The sequence below is a fragment of the Orcinus orca genome, chromosome 3, assembly GCF_937001465.1.
Source record: "Orcinus orca chromosome 3, mOrcOrc1.1, whole genome shotgun sequence".
Classification (NCBI taxonomy): Eukaryota; Metazoa; Chordata; class Mammalia; order Artiodactyla; family Delphinidae; genus Orcinus; species Orcinus orca.
In genome coordinates this window covers 22421562-22438835 of record NC_064561.1, presented here as the reverse complement: position 1 = coordinate 22438835, position 17274 = coordinate 22421562, and the positions used below count along the sequence as shown (strand labels likewise).

The following is a 17274-nucleotide window of genomic DNA, read 5'->3' as shown; positions in this document are numbered from 1 at the left end:
ACAAACTCATCAGACCCTACATGTTCATTTCAAAATCTTGAAAATAAGGTGGAAAATGAGGTGTAAAGTGGAAAATCTATGTGTACATTTTCATTGGTGGAATGAGGAGCTACCTGAATATCACTCCTTTAGCTTTTCCTTCAAATGGTGCACTTTTTCCTCCATGCATAGGAGTCACTTCCATTAGGTAAACAGTAGTCTTGAGGGCAAACCTCAGAAGTAGAAACAGGAGAACTTTTCAGTTATGGTAAAATCAAACATAGTTTTCTTCAGTAGTGAAAAAAAAAATTCTTCATGAGAAGTTCAACCAGCATGAGTTCCATGGTGAAAAACTTTCCCCTTATAGATGCAACTTCCCCCAGAATTCTGAGAAATGTCGGTAGTAGAGAGGGGTGTTGCATACACCTGTTTCATTTCCCTCTGACTTTTCCTTCTCCTTTCTCTATTGACATTAAAATCTATAGTGAAAGCACATAGTAAGCAGTCTAGGACAATTGATATGACATTTGATCTAAATCTCCAAAGTCTGTTTTAGATGCGGATGCTATGAGCGTCACAGGAGGGGAGAAAATCTAGAATTATTCTTATGTGATCAATGTACTAAAATAACAAGAGCAAATCTTATTTCTAGCTAACAACATAGCATTCCTTATGTGATGCCATATTATGGCAGAAAAGAAATATATGCGTCTATTTTCTTCTATATTAAAACTGCTAAGGAGTGGGGACCAATGAACTAAATCAATTGTTTTGGGTTCAAGTTGTAGTTTTTAGTAGCCATCCTTCTTAGCAAGTTTTCAGAAGCAAATGTAGTTTGTTTACTATCACCACTAAATGTGCAATTGTGTAGATTTGTGGAAAAAAGTATTATCAAATATATATACTTCAAAATGATTTGTGTACATTTATCTATTCATATTATTATTCTCCCCAAGTAAATCAAAATCTACTGTATACTGTGTTTTTCTTCTATAGCTTAAAAGGGGAATGTATGTTGAAACTTATTGAAATATTTATTAGGTGTCTACTAAGTGCCAGGCACTCTACTAGGCAGTAGAGATGTTGTATTAGAGGTGGAAAATGTCCTTGACCTCCAGAACTGATACTCTTGTAAGAGAAATACTGGGTCAAACTAAGTCAACAGTTTCTTTGCTACAGAGCTTTTTACGAGTCTTGTGAATTATGAGTCTCTGATAAGGAGATGTAGTGGACAACAGATCCCAAATTTATTTGAAATCTTCTCCTTCATGGACTGTCTCATAGGATTTATGATCCACTGAACACACGTTGAGAGACACTAGTATTCTGCAGTGGTTAGTTAATTGTTTTCTATTAAACAACTATATACTGAATCCATGATATTATTCTGGATGTTTTGGAGGATACAATGATGTACATGGCCACTGTGATGATAAGGGGGTCCAGTTTAGTTAAGAAGAGAAACCACAGGAGTTATAACTTAATGTAACAAGGAAATACAGACACATATACATATATTTATATGTAAATTACTATTTATATAGTATACAATGTCTTCTGAAGAAGATAGAGTTGTTTGTAACTTGGGATCTCACAGGAGGTTTCACAGAGAAGGTAGACCCTGAGCTGGGCAGAATTTCAGTAAGTTAATTTGGTTCTGACCGTACGATAAAATCAGGTATTTGCACTGGTCAATCTGACCTTGATGGAACAGCATTCCATTTGCAGGGAATGGTGTGATCAAACATGCAGTGGTGGAGATGGCCAGATTGTAATATTCCAGTACCTGGAAAGTGTTGGAACATCTGCTTTCTCCACGGTCTAGAAAAGTGAATCTCAAGTGAAATGCACGTATAATGGAGGCCAGTGCTCTTTGCTTTGTGCACTGCTTTGATTCTACAGCATGCAACAATGTAGTGATCTGTTTCAGATTGTCATTATTCGAGAGGGTTCTTAGTAACAGGAGTGGAAAAGGAAGACCTCTCTTCCTGTGTTTCTGCCCTATGCTCTTAAGCCAGAAAAGGTACCAACATCACTGACCTGACCTTGTCTCAGGTATCTATCAGGATCTACTAGAATCATTCTAGTGAAAGGTAACTAGACGTCCAAAAGACTCAAAAGATACACTATAACCTTTGTATACTTTACCTGGTGAAACAAAAATGTCACCTGAGTGGTCCCCTTCCCTAGAAATACCAGTATGTTCTTCCAGTGCATGGCAGAACTTTGCAGGTAAAACTGGGATAAAGGTGAAGAACAGTCTTAAAATTCTAGTCCTTGAACAGCACCTAACACACAACAGGTTTTCAATAATCTTAGCAACAGTATTCACAAATAATGACCATCAGCGTAACTGCTCTTTTGTGCCAAAATACATTACCATATTACTTTTTTTCCTTCAGCTTTACAACTTGGGTTCTATTATTGTTTCCATTTTACAGATTAGGAAAGTGAGGCTCAGAGATGCTAAGTCACTTGGGCAAGGTCACAGAGCTTGTAGGAGATAAACCTGCAGGCTTACTGTTGGATCCTACAAACCAGACCATAATTTAAGTCCTTCAAAATATACCTCAGAACATTTGAGTAAATTAATGAATAAATCCTCCTAGTCAGACTGACCAGATCATTATATTAGGTTCAGCTATAAGTGGAGGAAAGTCATAATCATAGTTGGACAGTTAATACAGTAATTTACTTGCTTTGAATTTTCTAAATGACATTTAGCTGCTAATTTCATGATGATAACCATCGAATAAAAACAGGTATATTTTGATGTTTGGAATAAGATCTGATATTGAGTAAAATACATATTGATTCCTAGACCTATATGATGTGAGTAACATGACATTGAGATGCCATCTAGAAGTACTCCTGTGCAGTTCATCATGTCAACCCAGCTAATAATTTTAGAATCTTCAGAGTGAATAATATATGCAGCCATAAAGCATATTTCTAATCAATGCAAATAATATTTTTCCTATGCTAAACCCAGAGTGAAGTTATAACACGCATCATAAGATTAATGGGCCATGTTTTCTTCATCACTTTGCTAAATTACTTAGTCTGGAAACCATTCAGAAGGTTGCGAATTGGAGCTGAGCAGTAGTAGTGAGACTGTGCCTCTGATGAAACTATTTCCACCCTGACCCCTACTGCTCCCTTCTTGGGAAAGAAGGCAACATTTCTCCTAGAAAAAGTCACAGGTTCATAAGCTGGCTTGTATAATACGTTTGGAGGAATAGTGTGTCTTTTAAGCAGAGCCTATCTCGGTATATAAAATAATTTTTCCCTACCATTTAATGAAATTAACACTCACTTTCAGGCTAGGTCTTTTGCCATTTGACTCCTGGATCACGTCTATGGATATATTTTTTTCTTGAGACGAAGTGTGAACCCAATATAGTATCCATCATTCAGTCTATCTAGCTGAGGTACATCATCTGAAGCACAAGCTCCGTGAGGCCAGGCACTTTATCTGCTCTATCAGTGTAGCCCTGATGCCTAGTGTCTAGCTTTTGGAGATTCTTAATAAACATTTGTACTGAATAAGGTATGTATATGGTGAGCAAAAGTTGGCTTCCCATTTTCCAGTCAAGGGTATCCCACTCATGTTCTGTGAACACTGGATAGCAGAATCTTACTATGTTATTTTTCTTTTCCCTTTGCAAGTTTCCTGAAAGGGCATTCCTGTCCTTAGAATGTCCATCTCCTCCCATCTTCCTGGAGAATAACTCTTCTTTCTTAAATACTTAGCCCCATTATTGACTCTTTAAGATTGAATGTATTACCTCCTTACAAACAGGAAAATGCAGTGCTTTTTTTTTTTTTTTCCGACAGTTTATCACCAGAAAATTATTCTAACACCTGAAATTCTGGACCTAAAATGCCTGGACTAGTGGTTCTCAAAGTCTGGTACCCAGACCAGCACATCAGCTGCACGTAGGAATTTTTAGAAGTGAAAGTCTTGGGCCCTGCTCCAGACCTACAGACTCGGACACTCTGGGGGTGGGGCCCACTGCCTGTTTCAGCAAGCTCTCTTGGTGATGCTGATGCATACTCAAGTTTGAGAGCCACTGCTTAGACCTAGAACTTGAGGTTTAGGCTTTGGACAGATCTGAGTCCTAAACACTACTGAGACACTGGGGTGACCATGAGCAAGTTACTTCTGGGAACCTCTTAGCATCTGTATGCCTTGCTTAGCTAATAGTGATTTTAATTAATTAGAAGAATGCACACGGTGTACTCAAGAGAGTAACCAAAGCATACTTTATGTTCCATAAATTCTAGCTGTTTACCATTATCATCAATCAGAGCTTACTGACACATCCTGAAGACATTCTTCTAATAAGTGTAATAATGTGGTTTGTAAAATTAACAGCTTAGAAGAGCATATTACGAAGTTCATCAGACAGGATCTCAGCAGGAAATCAGGGGTACATCAATAAGGATAAATTGAGCCCAATGTAGAGAATCAAGAGATAGTGTAGTGCCCTGGGTTCAGTAGAAGTGTGGCTACCTTTATAGAAGATGAAAGAGAAAGGAAGCCTTGCTGGAGAGAGAGTCCTCCCCAAAGATGCTGTGATGCCCCACAGAGAAGCACTATACGTTAGTTGGGGGATGCAATTTGGCAAGAATTAATACCCTAACTTCACTCCCCTCCTTCATTCCCTACAGTCTTCTATTGGTACTCTTCATTGGTGAGCCAAACAGAAGCCAGAGCAAGGACACTTACTAAGATAGGCCATGCAAGCCATCCATATAGAGTTGGGTGGAGAAAGGATGTGGAAGGGCAAAGAGGACATATTTCCCGCAGGTGGTGAGCGAGCTGTAAAATCACTCGCCCTTCTAACATCATTGCCATTGCAGGAGCACGGAGGAGCAAGTGGTTAGTTCTGACTTGGCAGATCCAGGCGACTGCAGGACAGAACTGGTATATGAGTTGGGCTTTAAAGGTAGATTTGAATTTTAATGGAGAGTATGGAGTAAGAAATGGTGAAGAACCAAGGGAAAGGGAGATTCATTGCAAATGGAGAAAAGAAAAGTGGCATAAAGACAAGAAAAGTCAAGACTTATGGAAGAGATAGCAAATACTCTGCGTGTGACTGGAGCAGAGAATGGGCAGACGAAGGCTGGAAGTTAAGATGAAGTCATCCTTGAATAACATTAAAGTTTCCTCCTTTAACCTCAATTTCCACCTTCTACTCCCTTCATTAACATTGGAAAATTAAAAGTGAGTTTGACTGGGCTGGTGACAATGGCAGTATGAAGCAAAGAGAGGAGAATAAGAGTAAAAAATTTAGTAGTACCTTGGTGAAGCTGGGTAAATGATGGGTGGTGGTGTCACGTCAAAGCATGGGCAAGTGATTGTGACAAATATAGGCTTATTTCTTGACTATATGACTTCAGTTAAGGTACTTAAGCCCTCTAGGCTGCAGTCTCCCAACCTGTAAAATGGGGATAAAACCTCGCTTCCTCCAAGGTTTCTGTGAGGATCTAATGAGCAATGGAAGTAAGAGTTGAGTCCAGTAATCAGTTTTTAATACATATAAACTAATGTGAGGATAAGGGTAAGAATGCTTGCTATCATTTATTGAATACTTATTATGTGTCCAATATTGTGCTAGTCTATTTACATATCTTTTCTCACTTAGCTTTCTTTTCTCTTATCTGCCTTTCTATAGGCAAGAGATAACTGATGGCTCAGTTATGAGGAAACGCAGTTGTGAGGAAAATGTCAGAGGGAAAATGTACCAGAAAGTTAATTCCTAATGGATCTGTCAGCCTTAAACAGAGCATGTCTGTGCTAAACTGTGTAAAATATCTGTGCTAAAACTACTCAATTGGACAAGTTTTGATAAAGTATTAACTTAATGAATAGGCATAAACAGCTTGGAGCTTTTTGGAGGGTATGTGGTAATATTAGTATTGGTGTGATGACTTTTGAAAGTTCTATGGTGTATAGAAGTCAAAAAGAAGACCCGGAAAGGGGGAAAACTCTCTCTGAAAGTTATTGGGGAAGTCTGGCTAGTAAGACTCCAAAAGGGAGAATCAGTAAGAGGCCAGGTTATTCATAGGCCTTCTAAGAATGTGTCCATGAGAAATATTTACAATGATTGGATGCCGGAATAAAGGAGAACACTGGCTCCATAAATGGTAACTTATTTTACACAAACAGGCTAATGATAAAAAATAATGAAAATCTGATGGATTTTTGAGAGTTTCATTGACCAAACTGAGACAAAAGTGCATAACAGCTAGATGCTCATAGTTTTAATCAGTTCCCTTTGGAGTCAAGCAAAGATAGCACCTGAAATGGTAAGGGACGTTTATGCAAGGTCACAAAGATTTTTGGTGGTGCATTTGGGATATAAACCCATTTCCATAAGATTTCCTTCAGAGGTCAAATGTTTGCTTGTCAAAAGTAGCATGAACTTACTTCCAGGAAAAGTTCTTAAGAAAAAATAATTTGAGTAATGAAGAACACTGATGTAACAGTTAATTTAAGAACCCAGAAATAGAGGTAAAGAGTAAAGCAATTATGGGTTAAGAGTCTGCATAAATTCCCCTGGAAGGGGGATATGGTCAGAGATGGCAGTTTGAAAACAGTGAGTCACCAAAAGTAAACGTTTAAATTACAAGCTGCTTTGGGGGTCTTCAAGAGAGATTTTATAGATTGAACAACAACAGCAGCAAGGATAAGGTGTAACGCTGTCATGTAGACTGCAGCCTGAAAAGAAAGCATTGCAGAAAAGCCACATCATCTTGAATTTATATTTCCGTGCATTTGAACAGATTGGAGAGCAGTAAAGTTGCTTTAAGAGTGAGTGATTTAAGTCAACCAGCTTGTGAATAATACGAGATATTTTTGCATTTACATTAACTTATGTCCATAAATAACGAACTTTAACAATGAACAAAATCCGTAATCCTGATAATGCTAAGAAAACTGGAAAGATACCTTTACCTTGAAAAGACAGGATAAAGAAGACAGCATAGAAATTTAGGGAGATTGCAGTTTTGGAAAAATTATATTAACATTTATTAGCTGCTACAGCTTTGAAATGTGATGATTTAAAGAAAGAAGTAGACTGTTGATTTCTAAAAGGTAATGTGTTGGCTGAAAGAGAAGAGAATCTTGTTGAGACCTAAAGTGTTCTTTTAAGGATATATTTCAATGTCATTTCAAAAAAATAAACACATTTCCCATGACAAAACAGTGAGGTTAATGGAATAATGCAGGTGAAAGCTTTTTGGCCCAAAGGAGTTCCATCCTTTGGAACAAAGTTTTATTGTTGAACACACCATGACCCAGGCCTGTGAGTGCCAGCACAGTGGCTGTTTTTACAAGATCTGGTACAATATTCACAGTAGTTCTGGCCTTAGCACTAGGCAAGGATCATTCTTTTTGTATCTTCCTGATTGCTTCCTCTACAGAAATGGGATAATCCCTCCGCTTCTAAACTGGAAAGTAGTTTCTTCCCTCAATAAAACTAGTTTCTTCTCCAGGTTGAGCTTTTCCAACTCTTAGAGGTCTAAAATGAATGATATGAAACATACTATATTTGCATCTATTTTTATTTAAGAGTTATCTAAGGAGATTTATCTAATTAAATAGGAATTTCCTAAGAGATGCCAAAATAAACAACCAACAAGTTTTCTTTAAAGATCATATATATTATATAACGAGATCCACCTAAGAGTTAAAATATAAGTAGGTATACAATTTAACTATTTGAAGATAATTTTTCTTCTTACCACTGAAGCAATAAGCAGGTAGTAGTACAATTTGGGGAAAACAATATTTCTGGCTTTTGTTTGTTTTATTTTAATTTGTGATATTCATGAGATCTTTTGTGAAGCCTTTGGGTATATAGTAAAATTCATGGGTTTTTAACTTTGTATTGACTCGTATTTTTGTAGGTTTTAAATTTTTCTTCTGGCTTTAATTTATATTATCTCCTTTTACTTTTTCATTTAGAAATAATGTATTTTTCTCAGGATTACAATCTCAGTGCAGTCCTCTACTTTTCTATTTGTTGGACGTTCTCTTAGACGTCTACATTTTTGTCTAGTTCGTACATTTCTAGATTTTTATACAATTGATAAGAACTCTTTAATCTTATGAATTCTTTATATTTTCTCTTTGGAGACAAGATTTATAGGGATTTCCTTGGGCTTAAACTAGAAAGAAAAACGAATTTGCATATGAAATGTTGAAGGCTTTGTTACAAAGTGGGTTAACATTATATGTATGTTTGAAATAAACTACTTCAGCCAGAGCATCTAGCTGTTAACCTCCAGATTAATATCTATCATAAAATATGTGCATGCTTCCAACACATGGCATTGCCTCCTATTACTGCATGTCCAGGAGAAATTGTTTTGTCTTTGCACTTTTTTTTTTTTTTTTTTTTTTACTGACAGCTATCCAAAAATCAAGCTGAACCCTTGTATGTGAGGACAGAAAAGGACAATTTTTAGACAGGTCTAATATCCAGTTGTACCTTTCAGTCACTTAGAGAGAAGGCTTAGACCCCTGAAGCCCAAAGTCACAGGTTTTTTAGGATTATGGTGGTATATACCTCCAGTTTATAGAAAAAAAATGCGTTGTAGAAAATCCAAGTTAAATTAGGACTAAAATCCAAGTTAAATCTAGAACTAAAGTTTTACTGCCCCAAATACGTGTAAACTCTAGGTTACTGCTCTGTTGTCCATTTCATCAGTTGCAGAATATTCAAGTTAGTCTTTCAATGCTAACAAGAACATAAAAATGCATTATGTCTAAAAGCAGAACATGATTGCCAAGCCAGATCTGCGCATTACCTGAGAGTTTGGGGGGCCACCCAAGCGGCATCTACTTGTTTGCTACTGACCTTCAGTTAGACTTGCTCAAGAATTGTTACAATGTAATAACATACACCCTTATGTACTCTTGAGTTTATTGAAAACACACAACAAATGTGCACACACACACAGATACACACCAGCACACCAGCACGCACCTACTCTAGAGCCTAGAATTTTAAGAGTCAGAACTTTTTATTTGCTTCTGGATTAAGATGGACCCTGTATTTCCTCAGCATGCTAATTAGAAACTCTATAAACAATTCAAAACCAGCTTCTTAAAATTCTGTTTTACAAAAATTGATGTTAAATATTGTCCTCAGAGAGTTCTACTCTGACTTTTCAAATTGTTTTTTTCTCCCTTCATGGGATAAACAGTTAGGGTTTCTTTTTGTTTGTTTTTTATCTCTCATTGTAAAAAATTCTATCTTAAAAGCTGATTTATTATTTCTTCCTTAGCATGGACGACATGGGAACAAAGATGATATTTCATCAGTCTTGTTTTTATTTAAGTTGAAAGGTTATATATTTCTACTATCTACTGCAATACTGCTAAATATTTTTATAGTGCTTGTAAATCTTATGACATTATTTTTTTAGTTTGTATTTAAGGCATTTACTCAAAAGGGACCATATGCCTCAGTTCATGTCACTCTATCATCAGTGTGTATGGTCACTCTATTTTCTAATACTTTTAAGATTGGTTTTGGCCCCGACGTTCCTCTGCCAGATTTATTTCCTTTATTTTCCCCTATATAGCACCATTTGGGCCATTTAATATGTAATTTCCCAACTCACCTTTCATAGTTATTTTAAACATATGTATATATTTGAAATACCGAATTGTTTTGTATTTTCTAATTTTTGCAAAAGTAGTATCGACTAAGAATCACATCCTATTCTTTTATTTTTTCTACACAAAATTATTGTTTTAAAATTTGTCTGTGTTGCTCCATAGAAATTATTGCTTCTGGCCACTGTCTAATATTCCACCATATGTTAATCCCATGTTTTGCTTATCCATTACCCTGGTGATACATACTTAGGCTCTTTTCAACACTTTATGTCCACCATAAAGCATTAATACACTCTTTCCACATGTCCCCTTGAGTAACAGTGCAGAGTAACAGTGCAGCCGTGGAATAGCTGAGGTAGAAGTCATATATATGCCTTATTTCACAGATTCCTCCCCAGAATAGCTGTACCATTTTCCCCTCACCAGCAATACTTGGACTTTCTCTCTTGCCACATCCTTTGTCACCACATGCTGTTAATCTGCATTTTTAAAAATTAATTAATTTATTTATTTTTGGCTGCATTGGGTCTTCGTTGCTACACTCAGGCTCTCTCTAGTTGCAGCGAGTGGGGTCTACTCTTCGTTGCGGTGCGCAGGCTTCTCATTGCAGTGGCTTCTCTTGTTGCGGCGCACAGGCTCTAGGCGCGCGGGCTCAGTAGTTGTGGCTCCCAGGCTCTAGAGCGCAGGCTCAGTAGTTGTGATGCGCAGGCGGAGTTGCTCCACGGCATAATTTGCATTTTAACTTCTGGACATTTGGCATGTGTGGATTCATATGAAGTAAGGTGTTTTAATTCTGCATTGCTCTGATTCTAGAAAAGTTAGGTCTTCATATACTTTCTTGCTATTCATGTTTTCCATTCTATGAATTGCCTATCATGACCTTCGCTCATTTTTCTATTGAGTATTCTGTGTCTTTAGAGATGTAGAAGTTTTTGTATTCAGATGTTGAGTCCTTTATTGGGTTTTAGATAATGTATATGTCTTCTACCCATCAACTGTTTTTCAGTCTGACTTTGGTATCCTTTATTGTACATAAAATTCTAATTTTTTATTAAAGTATAATTGATTTACAATATTATGTTAATTTCAGGTGTACAACATGGTGATTCAATATTTTTATAGATTATGCTCCATGGAAAGTTACTATAAAATATTGGCTATATTCCCCATGCCCTACAATATATCCTTGTATCTCATTTATTTTATACATAAGTTGTCTGCACTTCCTAATTCCCAGTCTGTATCTTGCCCCTTTCGCTTCCCTCTCCCCACTGGTAACCACTAGATTGTTTTCTATATCTGTGAATCTCTTTCTGTTTTGTTGTATCCATTCATTTGTCTTATTTTTTGATTCTACTTATAAGTGATATCATTACAGTATTTGTCTTTGTCTGACTTATTTCACTAAGCATAATACCCTCCAGGTCCATCTATGTTGTTGCAAATGGCAAAATTTAACATTTTTTATGGCTGAGCAGTGTTCCATTGTGTACATATGGCACGTATTCTTTATTCATTCATCTGTTGATGGACACTTAGGTTGCTTCCATATCTTGGCTATTGTAAACAATGCTGTTATAAACACTGGATGTGGGTGCATGCATCTTTTCAAATCAGTGTTTCTGTTTTCTTCAGATATATACCCAGGAGTGGAATTACTGGAATTTCTGGTTGTTCTGTTTTGTTTTTGTTTTTATTAACATCTTTATTGGAGTATAGTTGCTTTACAATGGTGTGTTAGTTTCTGCTTTATAACAAAGTGAGTCAGCTATACATATACATATGTCCCCATATCTTCTTCCTCTTGTGTCTGCCTCCCACCCTCCCTATCCCACCCCTCTAGTGGCTACATCAGTTAACATTCCCACCAACAGTGTACCAGGGTTCCCTTTTCTCCACATCCTCACCAAGGCTTGTTAGTTTTGTTCTTTTTTATGATAGCCATTCTGACATGTGTGAGGTGATCTGTCATTGTGGTTTTGATTTGCATTTCCCTGATGGCTAGTGATGTTGAGCATCTTTTCATGTGCCTGTTGGCCATCTGTATGTTTTCTTTGGAAAAATGTCTATTCAGCTCTTCTGCCCATTTTTTTAAATCAGATTTTTTATATTAATTTATAATTTTAATATAGTTAAATTCATCACTTTTGCTTCATACAATGTATGCTTCTTTATTTTTCAAAGATGTATTTCATCTCTTACCCTGAAATCACAAATATATTACCTTGCAATTTCTTTTATTCTCTCTAGATTTTATTTTTCACATTTAGATATTAAAACTATTGTATTTTAGTTTTGTACATTAGGTGGAATTATATAACATAATGGTTAATAGAATGATTTCTGTGGGGTTTAAGTTCCAGCTCCACCATGTACTTCTTAGGCTAGTCATTTTATCTCTCATACCTCAGTTTTTCCACCTGTAAAATGAGGATAATAGTTTATGCCTTGTGGATTTTTTTATGAAGATTAGGTTAGCTATATAGGACTGGGTACAACATAAGTGATATCACTAGGTTAAGATCCAGTCTCATCTCTCTTTTGAAAATGAGACTGTTTCCCCAAAAGCTGTAATTCAGCTTCCTCCATTGGACTATGATTCCATCTCTTTCATGTGCCAACTTCCTATCTGTATATAGCTCTATTTCTAGGCCACCTGTTTGATTTTTTTTCTTGTTTGCCGTTTCTTCCAAGGGCATCACACAGTTCTTATCTATCATGACTTCCCAATATATCTTAATGTATAGGGCACATTCTCCACTTTGAGCTTATTTTTCAAAACTACCTTAGCTGTATGGAGAACTTTATTCTTCCAGATACATTTTATTTTATTTTATTTTATTTTATTTTAATGTTTTTATAGGAGATAGAGCAATCTGCTCTTTTTTTTCTTTCTTTTTTTTTTGGCTGTGTTGGGTCTTCATTGCTGCGTGTGAGCTTTGTCTAGTTGCAGCGAGGGGTGGGGCAGGAGGCTACTCTTTGTTGTGGTGCACAGTCTTCTCATTGCAGTGGCTTCCCTTGTTGCGGAGCACAGGCTCCAGGCTCGTGGGCTTCAGTAGTTGTGGCTCGTGGGCTCTAGAGTGCAGGCTCAGCAGTTGTGGTGCACCAGCTTAGTTGCTCCGTGGCATGTGGGATCTTCCTGGACCAGGGATTGAACCCATGTTCCCTCCATTGGCAGGTGGATTCTCAACCACTGCGCCACCAGGGAAGTCCCCCAGATACATTTTAGAATCACTTTTTTATGCTGTCCCTCAAAAAAAAAGAGCTTGGCCTTTTATTACAGTTGCATTTAATTTTATAGATTAATATAAGGACATTTATATTATTATAGTAAATCATCTCATCCATACCTGTGATATATATTTCTTTTACTCATGTGTCCTCTAATAAAGTTTTCATTATGAAGATTTTCTGCATAATTTATTAGGTGAAACCCCATACTCTCTATAGGTTTTGTTACTGTGGTAAATTCATCTTGTATTGTATCTAGATATTGATGCTATGGAGGAACACAATTGATTTTGCTGTATTAATTTTTTTCCAGCCCCTATGTTGAGCTCTTTTCTTAGATTTAATAGCTTATTGATTTTCCTGTGTTTCCAATGAAATACATAATCAAAACAATCTATAAATATGACATTATTATCTATATTCTTCTAAACCTTCTCTCTCTTTCTATTTCTCTCAATACACAGCTCCAAAAAGGTCGGTTCCAATAGACCAGTAATGTTAGAAATCTTTATCTCAATTCTCTCCTTAAAGGAAATGCTAATTTTTAAAAAAAATTAGTAGTATAATAATTTTTGTTAGTGTATACATGTGCCATGTATTTTTGGTATATAGCCTTTATCAAGGAAAGATAGTTATTATTTGGATCTAGTTTTATAAAATTTACCCTACCCAATAGATTTTGAACCTCATGGGATGCTTTTTATCTCTTCTATCTAAAAAGAATGATGATATGATTTTCTCCTTTTATTTAACTAATATAGTGAATCACATGATTTGACTGGCTGATAGTGAACCAACCTTGCATTCTCAAGGATAAACCCACTTGACCAAATCGTATTATAGTATAGATTAGCTTTTGCTATATTACAAACCACCTCAAAGCTTAGTGGCTTAGGGAGATCAGCTTGGTGCTTTGTGACCACCTAGAGGGGTGGGATAGGGAGGGTGGGAGGGAGGGAGACACAAGAGGGAAGAGATATGGGAACATATGTATATGTATAACTGATTCACTTTGTTATAAAGCAGAAACTAACAAACCATTGTAAAGAGATTATACTCCCATAAATTTATAAAAAACAAAACAACAACAACAAAAAACTTAGTGGCTTAAAATAGCAATTACTTGGCAATTTGGGACTGGATTCATCTGGGTAGTGTTTTACTTTTGGTTTTATCTGGGCTCCTTCATGCAGTTTTAGTCAACTGATGGATCAGCTGAGTGAGAGCTGGTCTGAGACAGCCTCACTCACAGGTTCGGTGGTTGGCTTGGACAGTGGGAGCACCTGGTCCACTTGTCTTCAGAACCTAGTGGGCTAGTCCTCGGCAACTGAGCCATCAAGCTCTTTTGCTATTGTCTCATCATGTGGGTTGAGTATGCCAAAGCCCAGTCCTGCTGAAGTGGTGACTCAGGAATGAGGGTGTCAGAGGGGATTGTACCATAATTTTTGAAACATCCTATCACAATGTTTTTAATATACCTTAAAACTCTGTGGAATAATAGTATATTTAGGTTTTTGACTTATATTTTTAATAAGGAAAATTTGATTGTAATGTTTTTTTATATTGTCCCTGTTTTGTATAATATTCTTCTTGCACCTCTAGCCCCATTATTCTAGCTTGGGGTACTTAAAATGTATTGAAGGGGATAGAAATGAGTATTGCATCTTAAATAAAATAGTCTTGGACAAGTGGTTCCCACTTATCACTGAGGTTGTTCAACAGGCTGCACTCTCACAGTGGACTATTGAACCCTTACGCACACCAAGCATTACATCTCACTTATACTTTACTAGCATTCTTGTGCTGGTTCCTTGATTTTAATTTAAAAATAATAAGTACTTGAAAAAATACAAAGTAAGAAGCAAAAAGCCTCCATCACCCTAGTCTCTTTCCCTCACAGGGGAAGCAACTATAAAGTTAAGATGTCAATTAAAAAATATTTACAAGATGAAAATGATTCTTCAAAGTCCTTGGGGGCATTTAATCATTGAAGGGTATGCTGAAGAAGGTAAGTAACAGTTTGACCTCCAATCCAGAGACAATTGGCAATAAGTGTAAACAGTGCTCTAACAACATGGCCTAATAGAACTATAGAACTAAAGAAAAAGCTAGGATTAGGATTATTGGGCCCAAATTCACATTGTTCCTAATGAAGAACCTTAAAATCACGAAATATTGACTGATCTCTAATTCTAAGTCATTCCAGAATGCTATTTTCTATGTCGAGGAGTGGAGTTTGAGAGAGAAGTAAGAAGGAATAAAGTCCAATTTGGTTTTAAAGAATCATGGAGAAATGAAGATTATTTCTTTCATAATTTCCCTGTAGATAGAGCTCTTCTATGACTGACTGTTTCACTAAAGCAGGGAAATACAGGGTGTTATCCAGAAAATCATATCAGTTTACTTCAAGTCAGTCCTCTTCTGGGCAAACACATCTTTAAATTCATTTGTATTATATAGTATTTTAAATTATGAATTGTTTTGTCTTCTCAGGTCAGTTTCTTTTAGCCACGTGGGTTTGTTCTCTGTTTATTCCTTCCTCCTTCCCTCTCTTCCTTCTTCTCTCCTGTACTCCCTTTTTTATTAGTGAATTGGAAAGACGATTTCCTTATATACGCTAAACTGTGCAATAGCAAACCCCCAAAATATAACTAACGTTTTATGAAGAAGACAATAACGAAAAAAATTATAGTGGAAAAATCTTAGGAAACTGGAAGGAATTTGGGGGTCTTTCTGTCTCGAAGTAGATTTGGAATGTGCATTTCAGGTTCTCTTTTTTAATGCAGGGTTGCTAGTTGAGCCTTTATTTTGTTTCCAGAAAAACAATCAGCTTACATATTTTTTTTAACAAGGTTTTCTTCACCTTTGGAAATGAGTAATGATTAAAACGAATATTATATAGTTAAGTGATGTCTAATTTTTTTCCTCATGGGTTCACCGTAGTTCAGGTTATAGCCCTGATCTGTTTAATCCTCCAAGAATCCTGAGAGGGAACAAAGGGGCAGAAGTTCTTTCCTCATTTCACAGATGAGAAAACTGAGGTTCAAAGATTCAAAGTGAGGTTAAGTGCTTCTGCCAAGGTCATTCTCTGAGGTGAAGCCGGAGCCAGGAATAGCACCTCATCCTCTTGTTTTCTCTCATGTGATTCTCCATGCGCTGACCCACTCTGACTATAAAAACACACTGTACCAGGCCTCACACGGTCCCTGAAACGTCCTTTTAGTAGGACACGATGGTAGTGACAAGATTGAACAGATATAAAGAATGCTGTAAAAAAGGACCTGTCTTTTTTGTTGACTCCATCCCATAAACTTCCACAGCCACACTGCATGAGAAACATGAGACATCCATTAAGATCATATTCCCATGAGTTCCCAAAATCTAGCTAGAACTAGATTTTGCAGAAATTGAAGACACATCTTGTGGCCTGACTGCTGAAAATGAGTGTCTCAGGAGTCAGAGAGGCATTGCTGCTCAACGAAGTCAAGAATGCCCTTTGCTAATTGTTTCTCCTCCATTTCTGAGGGAATTTAAATTCATGATCGGCACCATATATTATACTTCAATACTATTCATCATCCATCTTGTACGTATTTGCAGGAAAGAATGTTGCCCAAGTCATTATATCCCGCCATGATTCACAGTCGTATGACCTTAGGTGGCAGCTCAGCAGGAGCTTACCGGTGCCTTAAATCATCCCTGTTGTGGACATACAAGAGCGTGACCTCTGACTTCCCAAGCTGTCTCTTCATGAAATGAAAATGGAACTGCAAGTTTAGGGGAAAGTTTTGAAAGTGTCTGGCTCTTGTAGTCATCTAATGAGGTCCTCATTTCTAGCTGCTAAGCATGCCCTTTAATTGGTAGTCACTCGAAAATCAATGATAATATAACTGTCCAACTCTTTGGAGCTATTTTTCTCTCTGCTTTCTATCCTGCAAGTGCACGATAAAAGAAACCACCCATTCAGCCATTATCTTGTGTCACTTACTATTCAGAGATCAGTCTTCCTTTATGTGCTCTTTCAGGAAAGACCTGGGTTGTATTTTTCACTTGCATTTCAGGCAGAGAGTAGAGTCCTTGGCACAGATTAAGTCCTCAAAAATGTTAGATGGGTGGATGGGTGGGCAGTGGTTTGCAGCACATGAGCAACTACAGTAGCATTGTGATACATGACAAGGAAATGACCTCAGTTGGGGAAATAAATGCCTAGCACATATGCCACCACTTTCCCCTTCCATCTTCATTACAGTCCTTACTAATCTATTATGACATTTTTTCCCATTGGGTCTAGACGTGACCTCAGGATCCTTGTAGAATATAAACAGTCCTGTGCAATGTAAACCTTGTATAATGTAAACAATGCTTTACTGTTTGATTTGAGTTGGGACACGAGAAGAATCCTATTTTCCGTCCATAACATAGAC

At 36.9% G+C, this 17274-nt stretch overlaps 2 protein-coding genes across 3 annotated transcripts in view; both read left to right on the top strand.

Annotated features, from left to right (window-relative positions):
- The window catches only part of LOC125963841 (UDP-N-acetylglucosamine--peptide N-acetylglucosaminyltransferase 110 kDa subunit-like), a 673346-nt gene that overhangs the window by 423622 nt on the left and 232450 nt on the right, over positions 1-17274 (top strand). The window lies entirely within an intron of this gene.
- Positions 1-17274, top strand: part of LOC125963856 (metabotropic glutamate receptor 7-like) — a 205624-nt gene that overhangs the window by 31070 nt on the left and 157280 nt on the right. The window lies entirely within an intron of this gene.